The sequence below is a fragment of the Triticum dicoccoides genome, chromosome 4B, assembly GCF_002162155.2.
Source record: "Triticum dicoccoides isolate Atlit2015 ecotype Zavitan chromosome 4B, WEW_v2.0, whole genome shotgun sequence".
Classification (NCBI taxonomy): Eukaryota; Viridiplantae; Streptophyta; class Magnoliopsida; order Poales; family Poaceae; genus Triticum; species Triticum dicoccoides.
Window position 1 is genome coordinate 611638105 of NC_041387.1, and position 12850 is coordinate 611650954.

A 12850-nucleotide genomic window follows, 5' to 3' on the forward strand; every position below is an offset into this window, starting at 1 on the left:
AGTTCCTTCATAAGAGCTAATCATATGACTTATGCAAGGACTTCGTTATCCACGGTGATGGTTCCCAACCAGAACTCGGTAGTGTTTTATTGTAAGACTACCACGTGGTCATGCTTGTCCGAGACAACATGTTCACACGTGCGTAGCAGAACCAGCTCATGTTTTGGAGCTTGCTATCGTAGTTCATTTCCCGAGAATCTCGCAACGTTATCTCGTCGATTTGTGTTGCAAACTTTCATTTTTCTTCCTAGACTCGATGGGTCTGGAATATTCTGACACCAACCAGATCTGAATCTCAGGCAGATATGATGGTTGGAACATTTCCCCAAGAACTATAATATTGGTTCCTCGATAACTGGTAAAGTGGATGTCGTGGCCAGCACCACCCAGCCGAAAGACCTGTTATTATAATATCTTGATTGAGGAAGTTGGCCACCTCCCCATAAGGATTTCGTAGGATTTACCTCCGTCACTGTTCCTTATGGATTCTAGTGCTCCCGAAGTCCGACCTTTTTACTTGATGTTCTAGATATAAAACCATATCTATGAATGGGTTACACTAGCACGTCAAGGAGAACATTAGAAGCGAAGTGCTAAATGTCTCTCGGTCGATCATCCAGATTTTTTTTTCCTTGGCCTCGCTAGGGTGAAATCTGAGAAAGTGTTATCTTCCTTTGCATCTGCATCGTCCATCGTTGTTCATCATGGTGGTAGGTTGTGTTGCCAGAATCCTTGACACGGATATTGGTAGAATCTTGATGATTGTGGAAATGCTCAAGTTCTTGAGAGCACGCACAAGCGCTAGGTGTTATCATCAGCACTAACTGGGTTTGCTCTCAGTTTCCTCGGCAATGCTATGATCCTTTCAAACAGTGAATTCACTCTCTATTGTTGGGTTCTTCCTCAGTTACCAGAATCATTCCCAGCATTTGCATTTTGTTCCCAGCTTGCACCATCAATGTGCCATTCTACCACGGGTCTCTTCCATCTTCGGTGATAAGGAAATTCATCCATTACGTTGTCTTCAACAAGGTAATCCACATCATCCAAGTCCGAGTATGCCACTCTACCGACCCCGCCAATCGATTGCTTGTGATTGCCTTAGGCTGGTATAAAGAGTTTCAATGATCTTTGAATCAAAAGTAATTCTTTTTGCCACTTAAGGGGGTATATCTACGAGTCACCATCCCTAAGGTGCCCCGTTGTGCTATCATGGCACCTAAATTCCTCGCTACGTTGACAATCGATTACCACCTTCTTAAGTGTGGAATTGTTGTCCACCTAGTGAACCTTCGTCATCCGTTTCTTTCCACCCCTCTTGATGTGTATCTCGTGTCTCAACCCGAGAGATGGCTCTATGTCTCATTCCGTGAGTTGTTCGGTCTTCTAGAAGATCGATCCTGCTAGAGTTTCCTTTTCCTCTCATTGTCATGTCAATTGAAGTTCTCAGAACAAGATGACAAGACAAAGATGGTGAGTGAATCAACGTTCAACTGAAGTGCACCCTGGATCGTGAAGATTGTACTAGTTGCGTTTACCTTTCACCTTACCCTACGCTTGAATCTCGAGACGAGATTCTTGTTTAGTGGGGGTGAGTTGTCACATCCCTAGTTCTGACAATGCCTAGTGCATGCATTAGAGTGTTACATCATGTTTTAAATTTCATTTAAACCTGAGATGGGGATTGACTAAGCCCTAACACCAAATGAATTCAACTAGGGTCAAAATAAAACCTTTTTCATTGAACTCAAAATGTCCTCTAAAAATGTTCAACATTTCTGGTTTGAGGTGGAAGCATCTACCAAAAATGGTTTATATTTTTGCAGGGCATATTTGGTCACTGAATTAAACCATATTGTATTTGACTTTGGGCATTTAAATACTATAAATAATTTAAATGTTCAAATAAATGTTGGAAAATTGTTAGGGGTCACTGAAATAATTCAGAAAACACCCATAACTGTTTCAGGATTTTATAAAATGATTTGATATTTTAAATCAAATCAAAAACAAATTGCAGAAAATAGAAAAGATAAAACAAAACAGAATTATAAAAGAGAGAGAGAAAGACCCGTACCTGGGCCACTTACCTGTAGCCGGCCCAGCTCCCCCACCTGGCGGCCCAGCCCACCTCCTCCCCCTTGTCATCTTCCTCCCTCGCACTGAAGCAGCTCGGTGGCGAGCGCCGATGCCGCCTCGGCCACCTCCTGCTTCCACCGAGGCGTTCCCGAGCCTCCCCCTCACGCCACGCACTTCCCCTCGCCCCTGCACCTCCCCTCTCTTCCCCTGGACCCCGTTCCCTCCTCTGCTTTCCTCCCTGCACGCGCCCGAGCGGAGCTCGTCGTCGCCGACGCCGTTCGCCGTAGCCACCGTGCTCCTCACTGCCACCCGAAGTACCCAGGAGATCCGCCTCGACCACCTCTTCCTCCTCGCCGAGAAGCGCACCGCGGGAGCCCCTGCAACGTCGCCACCGCCGTCTTCTTCAACCTCGGGACCGCCGACCATCTTCGTCAAATTCGTCGGCTCTGGTGCCTCCCCGAGCTCCCCGAGGCCACCGTCGCAACCCCTGTGAGCTACTCTTCCATTCCCCCTCCTCCTCGCGCTCGTTCCCGTACCCTAGCCGCCTTTTCACCGGAGCCGATTGCTCCTCGCCGCCGGCCATGGCGTGGCCGTGGCCACAGCCACCGCAGCTCGCTCCTGAGCCCACCCGCGTGCTCACCGCAACCTCAGGAACCCAAAGCACTTAACCATTCGTCCTCCCGTGCACTGCAGCGCCGATCCCGCGAAACCCTGAGCTCCGGCCGCCGCCTCGGGCTCCATTCCGGCGAACCCCGGCCACCCCCGCACCTCCCGTTGGTCCCCCTAGATGCGCACGGGCGCGGGCTACCTCCTGGTGCCCTTGGCGCGTCGATCCGATGCCCCTAGCGCAAGTCCGGCGTTCCCCCGCCGTGCGGAATGGTCGCCGCCGGCGAAACTCCGGCGACTGCCGATGTGGCACGCCTAATTAGCACTAATGACCACACTAAACACCCCCACAGCCACTGACATATGGGCCCCACGCCCTTAACTAACCACGGTTAACCCCTGTTTAGTTTAAGTTAACCACAGTGGCCCCACGCGTCAGTTTTGACCGCGCTGACGTGGCCGTTGACTGGGCCACATGTCAGCGACACAAACCAGTCTGAGACACTGACGTGTGGACCCCACTGGCCAGGTTTGACCTGGACCAGCCATGTTGACCTGCTGACGTCACTAATACGTCATGCTGACGCAGTATTTGTTTCTGGAATTAAAATAAATCAAAAATGATTTATAAATTTCAGATAATAACCAAAACTTCTAAAATTCATAGAAAATTAACCGTAACTCCAAATTAAATAAATTATATATGAAAAATTATCAGAAAAATTCAAGGAATCCATCTGTACCATTTTCATGCATGTTTGAACAATGTTTGTCCTCTGTTTTGGACAAAACAAATAAATGGCATTTAAATAATCACATATGGAGTTTGAATTTGAATCTTGGATTCAAACCAACTTCATTTAATCTGGTTTTAGCTGCATTAGCCCAAAACACATTCATATTGCCATGTCATGATCATGCATCATATTGTGCATTGCATTGATTGTGTTCCCTTCTGTGTTGCCGGTATTTGTCCCCTCTCGATAGACGTGATACCGATGATGTGATCGTTGACACTGATGAAGACTCAATGTTATCTTCAGAAGTGCCAGGCAAGCAAAACCCCCTTGTTCATTCCGATATAATCCTACTCTCTCGCTCCTGCTCTCTTTTACTGCATTAGGACAACAACGATTTATCTGTTACTTGCTGCGGTAGCTGAACCCCTTTATCCTTTGCATGACCTGTCATTGCCACAGTAAATAGATGAAACCCACTAGCATGAGTAGGAGTTGTTTGAGCCCTGTTGTGCCTACTCATTCATGTTTGTTTGTCATGCCTGCTACTGCTTAGAGTTGAGTCAGGTCTGATTCATCGGGGATGAATCAGAGGCGTGTGAACATGTCCTACTGTGTGTGAGCTAAGTGTGTGAACACGTTTTGGTGAAGGTAGCGGTGAGAGGCCATGTAGGAGTACATGGTGGGTTGTCTCATTGCAGCCGTCCTCAGGAACTGAGTTCTGTGTTTGTGATCCATGATTCAGCTACTACCACGCATTGGGCCCGAAACCAATGGACCCTCTCGGCTTCTTAATCACCCTTGTCCTCTGTCCAGGAGTTGCAAGTAGTTTCTGGTGTTTGTAGTATGCTGGAGGCCGTGCGCAGCGCTGACCGTAGGGGTGGGCTGTGATGCGGTAGGCACGTGGCCGGGTATACCGGGCGCCCGTTTGGTGTCACGGAACCTTGTTCACATCGTTTGGGGCTGTGAGCGAAACTCCGGCCGGATCTCCTCATGGATGGAACCCGAATAGACAATAAACCTGGACTAGAGACTCGAGTGTTTAGGCAGGCCGTGGCCGACACCCACGTTGGGCTTCCGCTTGAAGGTTGCCGAGTACATGTCGTGTAAACGGCGGTAAGTGGTGAGAGCGTGTGTGAAGAAGTACACCCCTGCAGGGTTAACATCATCTATTCGAATAGCCGTGTCCGCGGTAAAGGACTTCTGGGTTGCTTATATCAGTTCATAGACAAGTGAAAGTGGATACTCTAAAATACGCAAGATAAGCGTGAGTGCTATGGATGGCGTTCTCGTAGGGAGACGGGAGTGGTTCCATAGTGGTGTATTGGTTGGTGAATATGTGGACTCGTGTGCGCCACCTCAAAAGAGTTACTTGCAGTCGTAGTTCAGGTTAGCCACCGAGTCAAAGCTGGCTTGCTGCAGTTAAACCCCACCATCCCTTTGTTGATAATGATGCATATGTAGTTAGTTCTGATGTAAGTCTTGCTGGGTACATTTGTACTCACGTTTGCCCATTTTATGTTTTGCAGAGAGACTTCGGTCTCACTAGTAGTTTCGCGTGGACTTCGACGTTTAGCTTGATACCTCAGCTACGATCTTGTGCCCTCGGCAGGATCTGATAGATAGTCAGGCTTCTCAGCCTTTTTCATTTATAGATGTCTGTACTCAGACATGATAGCTTCCGCTTGTGCTTTGACTTGTATGCTCTGATTGTTGGGTCATGAGACCCATGTTTGTAATGTCTCGCTCCTCGGAGCCTATTGAATAAATTACTTGAGTCGTAGAGTCATGTTGTGATGCCATGTTGTATTTGCACATATCGAGCATATTGTATGTATGTTATTGAAATGCTTGGTATGTGTGGGATCTGACCATCTAGTTGTTTATCTTTAGTAGCCTCTCTTACGGGGAAATGTCTCCTAGTGTTTCCACCGAGCCATGGTAGCTTGCTACTGCTCCGGAACACTTAGGCTGGCCGGCATGTGTCCTTCTTCGTTCCTGTGTCTGTCCCTTCGGGGAAATGTCACGCAATGAATACCGGAGTCCTGTTAGCCGCTACAGCCCGGTTCACCGGAGTCCTGCTAGCCTAGTGCTACAGCCTGGATTCACTCGTTGATGACCGACACGTTCGATGCTGGGTCATGGATGCCTGTCCCTGTAAGTCTGTGCCACTTTGGGTTTACGACTAGTCATGTCAGCCCGGGCTCCTTATCATATGGATGCTAGCGACACTATCATATACGTGAGCTAAAAGGCGCAAACGGTCCCGGGCAAAGGTAAGGCGACACCCGTGGGGATACCGTGCGTGAGGCCGCAAAGTGATATGAGGTGTTACCGGCTAGATCGATGTGACATCGAGTCGGGGTCCTGACACAGTTAGTCCATTCCCCAAAAGAGCCTTGATTTTAGCCTTGGTGGGGGCAAGCGTCTGGCGTTCAGCGGTTGTAATCTTGTCAGGAAGCTGATGGTTGGACTCAAGACGTAGAGCACGAAAACCGGGCAGAGGGTTTTAATCAGCCGGAGCAGTGTCTTGGCAATAGAATCATGTCTGGTTCCAGTCTTTGGGATGGCTTGGTGGGTTGGCATAAGGAAAAATTACGTCTCTCCGATGTTGGATTGAGACACCACCAAGTTCCAAGCTTTGTCCGTTGGCACACTCATGCTGGCGGTTCAAGTAAAATAATTCTCTGAAGAGTAGTTGTTGGGTTCTTCTCCAAGATATACTTCACTGAACACTTGAAAATTGCAAATATTAGACACGGAATTGGGTCCGATGTCTTGAGGATGGAGGTCAGAGAAGTGCAGGACGTCCCTGAAGAATTTTGAGCCAGGTGGTGAAAAACCCCAGTTCATATGGTCAGTGAAGACAATGACCTCCCCCCCTTTGGGCTGAGGCTTTTCCTCCGTCGGATCAGGAGCACGATATGACATCACTTCCTTCTTCGGCAGATAGACGGTCTTAACAAAGTCATCAAGCGTACTGTCTTTGACAATGGATTTGACCCAGTTGCATGAAGTGGGTGGTTTCGGTGCCATTGTGATGAAAGCCTAAGAAAGAGTAAAAATTTCCGGTTCAAATTTAAGCCGGAGAAAAACATTGCAGTGCATAGTCAAGATGGTGGCTTATAAAGGGGCCTAATGGTATAAGGCTAATTATATCAGATTATTTAAGCCGCCATGAGTGCCATAAGCAGTTAAGTTGTCTAAACCGTCATGGACGGTTTAGAGTATCAATTGAGCATTGCCTTTTTAAGCCGGTGATAAGAGTCGCCATGGCTAGATGGATCTAACAAATATAGTTTTTGCCTAAGTGTTGCATAAACAAGTTTCACAGGTTGCAACAATTATTTTGGATCAAACGGCTGTTCAGAAAACAAAATATTCTAGACCTAAAAACGTGGTACAGATGAGTTCATGAGTTCTAATGAGGCCTCTTTACAAGAAAAAGGGATCTGCTAGTATTAAAAATGGACGCGAAACATCTACCGCATGAGTTCCATACTACTTTTGGATCAAATAAGGCCACGGTAGAAGAACTGTGAAGAAACCATGAAACTACGAAGAACACAGAGGAACTTGCAAACCCTAATGCAGATCTGAGGCATGGGAAGGAGAAGACTTACGATTGCAGATTACTGCGGAGGGTCGCCGCCGTTCTCTGGACTGGCTCGGGTTGATGCAGCGGCCGAGGTCGAGGAAGACGAGGTGCACTGCGGCGGCGGCGGAGCTCGAGCGGCAGTAGGGTTACGAGAGGAAGAAGATGAGGAAAGGTGAGAATGAGGAGAGACCTAGTCGTGTCTATTTATAAGGGAAGACTGATAAGTGGGTGCAAAAAACGAGGAGGCCGAAAACATGGTTATCTAGCTACAAGGATGCCTCAATTCTTGGGATGGTCATTAAGATAAGGATCCATTGAGATATGTTGGGCAAAAACATGCATTAATGGCAGATGACGTATGGCGGGTTACCACAAATCCAAAGGATGACGTCATGGCGGGTTACAAAAACTTTATGCAAGCAAAGAAGCAGAAGATTTTTCTTAAGTGTTGAAGATTGACATGAACCAGTTCAAATCAATCTGGGGCCTAATGTTGGGGATATAACTATTAGGTATGACCCGCCCAGGAGGGGCCGGATTATACCTGTGAAGACTCTTGAAGCCCAAGACAAAGCCCGAAGATGGCGGTTCAGTTGAGGGACCAAAGCCCAAAGGCGACTTAAGGCCCGTAGAGATAAACCACCACATGTACATGAGTTGTATTGTAAGGCAAGAATAGTCAGAGACTGAGCCGGACACTGTTTATGAGCCGGCTGGGACTCTGAGGGCCACTGGGCATCGACCTCTGTATATAAAGGGACGACCCGGCGGCGGTTCAGGGCAAGTAACATCAGATCGAGAGCTAGGTCAAGCGATTTCGCTCCCTGGTAATCAAGACATAAGCAATCCCACTCAAAACTGGATTGTAGGCTTTTACCTTCACCGTAAGGGGCCGAACCAGTATAAACCCCGTGTCCTTTGTCCCGATTAACCCCTTTAAGCTTCCTAGTTGCGATGGCTCCACGACTAAGTCCTTTCACTAGGACATCTGACGTGACAATTCCACGACACATACCAATGATGATCCCATCGAAGAGGTGTTTCTAGGAAGATATGGGAGCATTGGGGGGGGGGGGTCTGCTCCTCTAGAGCATCGCCCTCCTCCTTCTGAACAACCATGACATTGCCGACGACTAAATCGGGACGAAGATTTAGTAGCCACGCATCATCGATGTTACAACACCCACTACCGCCCCATCAGGGCATCAGTAATGGCACTGAAGGTGGAGGGAGTTGAAGATGCAAGGGAGGCCTCAAGGAGTAGCTCAATGGAGGTCGGGGGATCTGCTCCTCGGGAGCATCGCCCCTCCTCCTTCTGAACAACCATGCCATTGCCGATGACTAAATCGGGACGAAGATTTAGTAGCCACGCCTCACCGGTGTTACAACACCCACTGCCACCCGATCAGGGCATCATTAATGGCACTGAAGGTGGAGGGAGTTGAAGAAGCAAGGGAGGCCTCAAGGAGTAGCTCAACGGAGGTCGGGGGAGCAGCAAGAGGTGACACAAATTACCATTGGACTACCATGCTGGCCAATTGAGATGCGGGTAGGGCTTGCTATTGAGGCATGTGCCGGGATGGAAGGTAGAGGGAATGTCAATCAACCGGTAGAGGAGAGCAAGGCAGGGCCGGGCTGGTGAATAACAACGCCAATTAGTTTTGAGGAGGCTGGAATCACATGCGGCAATTGCTATTTCACGCGAGAGAGAAATGGAGGTCACGAGCAAGCATGCGACTATGTGTGTGTGTGTGTGAGCGAGAGAGAGAGAGAGAGAAGAGAGAGAGAGAGAGAGAGAGAGAGAGAGAGAGAGAGAGAGAGAGATTGTTCACATGATACATGCAACCCACACACACCCAAAACAAACAACCAACAAACTAGTGACCAAAGGGACCCGTCAGGCGCAACCTACATGCATAGCCGGTCCGTGGTTCGACCTCCCGTAGTGGTCCTTGCTTTTCTTTTTGAAAGCTCCGCAGGGCCAGAGACCTCCTAGTCAACCCTTCAAGCGTTGTGAAGTCAAACAAGCGCTCATACACGCCTCACGTGGGTCGGCCCAACGAAGTGAGCAGCTCGCCCCCTCCATTCATTCACCCGGTTGACCATTCGATCGTTGAATTTCTCTTAAAAAAGTTCACAGACTTGAAAAAAGTTCACAAATTTGGAAAAAAGTCATGAAATTTGAAAAAAAACATGAATTTAAATTTGTTTTCACGATTCTGAAAAACTCTTTTGAGTTTGAAAAGCATGTATTATAAACATTCACACATTTATAAAAATTTCATGAATTTGAAAAGAATCATGAATTTGAAAAGGATCAGTTTTTATGATTCTTCTTCAAAAAACCATGAGTTTGAAAAAAAGTTATTAGTTAAAGAAAACAAAATCCGTTCTGAATAAACCATGAGAAAACTACCCTAGAAAAAGCTCGTGGAGCTATCCTTCATAATGTTCACAAAACAGCTGGAAAAAACCCTACATGGGCCAAACCTATAGTTAGGCAAATCCTATATGGCGCCTTAAGCCCGGGATTTATGAGGTGTTTGGTTAAAGGCATGGACACCCGCCCGGAGAAAACTCATGCCTGGATCGAGCCTGGAATGTTGGTAAATTTGCCTGATGAGGCTAGCCTGACGCACATGTGTTTGGTTTGTGTCCTGAGCCTGATGCTGATTTGCAGTACAATTAATACATAAAGAAATCTACACCCATCAATCCTGTGCAAAAGAAATATAAAATAACACCAGCAGTGTAATAGGCTCACCCAAGCGCAAGACATGGGACGCCTGGCTGGCTCAGGCTAACCACGGTGCCGGGTGGCCGCCCAGGCTAATCCTTTTGTCTGGCTGTGCAGGCCAGGCTAGACTCATATGACCCATAGCACTAACCAAACATGATGCAGGCAGGTTTCAGGGAAGCTCCAGGTCAGAAAATATTTCATTTGGGCAGCAACCAAACACACCCTTAGAACATTTAGCAAACTAGCGGGAGCTCCTATTGAGCGCTTTAAGTGCCGCAGAAGTCAACCAACGCCTACGGCAAACGCCATGTGGGCCGGCCCATGAATGCACCAGCACAGAAACTGTTTCGCAAAAAAAGACCCGCGACAACTTGCGAGTAAGAGGGCTCGTACTCGCAACGGGCGCCTACAACAAATACCATGTGGGCCGGCCCATGAATGCAACAACACAGAAACTGTTTCGTGGGCCGGCCCATGAATGCACCAGCACATAAACTGTTTCGCAAAAAAAGACCCGCAAAAACTTGCGAGTAAGAGGGCTCAAACTCGCGTCGCTACTTCGAACAATGGTCCAGCTAACCACTGCAGCCCTTGGACGAATGTGACTTAAACCAACGCGAATTCTTTAAGAACTATCATAGCCGCGTTATTTATTACGCAATACAACTTACATTTTTATTTTTTTATCAAAAAAAGTTTATCAAATTTTGAAAAAGATCATGAATTGGAAAAGTTCATCATTTCTGAAATTTTTTCATCCAATTTGATAAGAAAAGTTCATCTATTTGAAAAAATTCACCGATTTAAAAAAAGTTCACAAAATGTGAAAGAAGTTCATCAATTTTGGAAAATAAGCTAATAGAATTTGAAAAAAGTTCATCAAATGCAAAAAAAGTTCATCAATTTTGAGAAAAAGTTAATCAAATTTTAAAAAAAGTTCATCGAATGTGCAAAAAGGTCATCGAATTTGAAAAAAAGTTCAGCGATTTAAAAAAAGTTCACTGAAGTAATAAATAAATTCACCAATTTTCAACAAAGATCACCGAATTTGAAAAAGTTCGTCGATTTGGAAAAAAGTTCACAAATTTGAAAAAAAATTCAGTGATTTGAAAAAAGTTCATTGAATTTCAGGAAAAGTACATTGAATTTAAAAAGTCATTGATTTGAAAGAAAAGTTCATGTATTTGCAAACAATTCAACGAACCAGGATGAAAAAAAGAAAAACAGATGACGAAAAAAGAAAAGGGAAAACAAAAAAGAAAAAAATATAAAAAAAGAAAAAGGAAAAATTATAAAGAACAAACACAAGGAGAAAGTACATTTTTAACATATCCGCTGGAGTGGCGGGGTGGTTGCACGAGTGTAACATGGTCAGGTTGGTCGCGAGTTTGAATCACGTCCAACGCGCTTTGTTTTTTGCCGGATTAAACATAGACAAAAGAACCTAGATGGGTCGGCGCAGCTAATGCGCCTGCAGGCGCCGGTTTGCAAAAACAGTAGAAACCGGCGCCTGCAGCGCCAAATAGAGTTTGCCCAAACCGGTCCCCACCCCTCCACTATGTTGGCATTTTTTTCTTTTTCTTTTTTCATTTTATATGATTCTTACAAATGCATGGAATTTTCCAAATTTGATGACCCTTTTTTCAAATTTTTGAATGTTTTTTGAAAATTGATGAACTTTTTTCAAAGTCGACGAACATTTTTCTCAATTGTTGAACTGTTTTTAAAAATTGATGAACCTTCGCAAAATCGATGAACTTTTTCTTAAATTGTGATTTGTTTTCAAAATTGAGTAATTTTTTCATTTTTTTTAAAAAAAATTCAATGATCAACCCTTTTGATTGGACAACCAATCAATGGTTGAACGGTTGAACTAGGTGACTGAGGGCGAGCGAGCGAGGCTTTTTCACTAGGCCAGTGAACTATTGTTTTAGCGTGCTGATGTTAGCTGGGCCGGCCCATAGCACGTACGCGTGGATGCTAGCTGAGGCTGCTGGTGCCACAAGCGCCGTATAGGAGTTCCCGTACAGTGAACCCATTGTGCAAACGAGAAAAGAAGAAAATAGATAACTGGGCCGAGCCCAAAGTCCAACGGAGGGTGTGCTCCAAGTTGCAAAAACAATACTTAGCTTAAGGCAGTAAATAGGAACTGACTCGCTGCATGAAGCTTACATTGGAGTACACCTGGGCGCCCCTATGTCTCGCTTATAGTGAGATGCAGGGAAGTCGCATGTCAATCTGGCCCAGGTGCAGGAGGCCACAACCTTGTTTTTTTTTTATTTTACTTTTGTTTATACTTTCAAATACTCTAAATAAATATATTACAAAAAACTATTTAGATAAAACATTTGAAAAATAATTAACCAAGCATTTGAAATATGTTAAATGTCTATAGGTTTCGAAAAATATATTAAATAAGAGTTGAAAAATGTTAACCAAGCATTTGAAAAATGTTAAATGTGTATGAAAAAAATGCTGACCATGTATTAGAAAATGTTAATCTTTACGGACCAAGTCCGTGTAATTGCTACCATCATCTTTCACCTTAGCTTTCTCAAGGAACACACTAAAATTCAACGGAACAACAACACGAGCCATCTGTCTACAACAAACATAGACAAGCAAAATACTATCAGGTACTAAGTTCATGATAAATTTCAGTTCAAGAACTCCCACTTAGATAGACATCCCTCTAATCATCTAAGTGATCACGTGATCCAAATCTATTTGAAAAATATTAATCAAGCATTTGAAGAATGCTAAATGTTTATAGAAATTTTTTGACTATGTATTAAAAAACTTTTAATTTTGTATTTGAAAAATGGTAATCAAGCATTTGGAAAATGTTAAATGTGTATAGGGAAAGTGTTGTCCATATATTAAAAAACTTAATCTCGTATTTTCAAAAATGTTAAATGTGTATTAGATATTGACAAAAAATGTGTAATATGTATAGAGAAAAGTAGATATAAAATGTAAGTTTTGAAAAATGTTAATCATGTATTTCAAAATGCTAAATGTGTATATATAAATATTTCTGATGTATATGAAAAATGTTAAATTTGTACTAAAAAGGTAACATGTGTTCAA